Source organism: Camellia sinensis, chromosome 2 (assembly GCF_055761805.1).
Source record: "Camellia sinensis isolate YWXY chromosome 2, ASM5576180v1, whole genome shotgun sequence".
Lineage (NCBI taxonomy): Eukaryota > Viridiplantae > Streptophyta > Magnoliopsida > Ericales > Theaceae > Camellia > Camellia sinensis.
In genome coordinates this window covers 35,709,945-35,712,107 of record NC_138962.1, presented here as the reverse complement: position 1 = coordinate 35,712,107, position 2,163 = coordinate 35,709,945, and positions in this window count along the sequence as shown.

Sequence of the window (2,163 nt, the reverse complement as noted above, 5' to 3'; positions counted from 1 at the left end):
TGCACTTGCTTCAATATCTTCCTTAAATGCTATTTTCTTGCATGCTTTGGCAGCCCATTATGCTTCCATTTTTGGGCGTTTTACAGAACTAAAGATAGGTTTATTTTGAGCCCCTCTTCAACATTGAAGAAGGGCTCAATACTGTTTGGGACCTCCATGTGCCACTTCATGTTATATCCCCTCTTTGGTCCCCATTTTTGCATGTTTTGGAAGCCTATCATGCTTTGGTTTTTGGTCGTTTTACAGAGCTAGAAAAAGTCTCATTTTGACCTTCTTAACATGTTTTATTAAGGGTCTTTGCTTGTTTGGTGAATTCTTTGTATACCTCATGTTATAGCCACTTTTGAGCCTCATTTTGCATTGCATTTTTAGCATGTTTGTATACTGTTTTGGGGTTTTTACAGTTCTGTAAATATGCATATTTTTGGTCCCTCTTCAATGTTTTAGAAGGGAATTTTTCAGTTTGGGCTGTGCATATACCACTTGCCTCTTTGGCCACCTTTTGGCCCATTTTCTTGCATAAGAGCTTAGCCATATCTATATTTGTTTTTAGGGTTTTTACAGTTCTGTAAATGTGCCTATTTTTGGTCTCTCTTCGATGTTGTAGAAGGGAATTTTTCAGTTTGGGCTTTTCATATACCACTTGTTTCATTGCCCTCTCTTGGCCCCTACTTTTGCATGCCATTGTTGCCCTATCCTTGTTTGCTTTTTGGCCATGATTTGTACTGGTAAAACGCTTATTTTGGGGCTGCCTTGCTTCTGTCTTTTCATTCCATGTACCAATTATGCATGCTTCATATAGCTATAGTTCATTCTATGTGCCTAATTTTGCATTTCGGGAGAGATTCCATGCATCGGGTGTGTTTTCGCCTCATTTCGGGGCTGTTTTCCCTCACTTTTCATTGCTGAAAATCCATTAGCATGTTTGCATATCATTTTAGCCATATTGCATTGCGTATGCCATTGCCTCGGTTTGCGTGCCCGTGTGCACGCATTTCGAGGCACTTCATTTTCATCCATCGGCTTCTTATGTGAGTGTGGCTGAGGCTCTCTCATGTTGGTATAAGCCCATATCATTTTAGCCATATTGCATTACATATGCCATTGCCTCGATTTGCGTGCCCGTGTGCACGCGTTTCGAGGCACTTTATTTTCATCCATCGGCCTCTTATGTGAGTGCGGCTGAGGCTCTCTCATGTTAGTATAAGTCCATGTTGCATTCTATATGCCATTTTAGCCATATTGCATTACATATGCCATTGCCTCGATTTGCGTGCCCGTATGCACGCGTTTCGAGGCACTTCATTTTCATCCATCGGCTTCTTATGTGAGTGTGGCTGAGGCTCTCTCATGTTAGTATAAGTCCATGTTGCATTCTATATGCCATCCCATGCCATATTGCATTGCGTATGCCATTGCCTCGATTTACGTGCCCGTGTGCACGCGTTTCGAGGCACTTCATTTTCATCCATCGGCCTCTTATGTGAGTGCGGATGAGGCTCTCTCATGTTAGTATAAGCCCATGTTGCATTCTATATGCCATTTTAGCCATATTGTATTACATATGCATTGCCTCGATTTGCGTGCCCGTGTGCACGCGTTTCGAGGCACTTCATTTTCATCCATCGGCTTCTTATGTGAGTGTGGCTGAGGCTCTCTCATGTTAGTATAAGTCCATGTTGCATTCTATATGCCATCCCATATCATATTGCATTGCGTATGCCATTGCCTCAATTTGCGTGCCCGTGTGTACGCGTTTCGAGGCACTTCATTTTCATCCATCGGCCTCTTATGTGAGTGTGGCTGAGGCTCTCTCATGTTAGTATAAGTCCATGTTGCATTCTATATGCCATCCCATGCCATTGCATTGCGTATGTCATTTTCTCGATTTGCGTGCCCGTGTGCACGCATTTCGAGGCATCTCATTTTTACAGCATAGTGCATACTAGGTTGTATCTTAGATCGCATTCAGTCATTTTTCTCGGTTTGCGTGCCTGTGTGCACGCATTTCGAGACATCTCATTTTCATAGCATTGTGCATGTTAGGCTGTATCTTAGTTGCATTCATGCATATCATGCATATTGCATCGTGTTCGGGATAGGAGTTAGCCCGGGCACGGGAAACGAGGTATGTTCCGTACTTCGAGTGACGGAACGTATCTT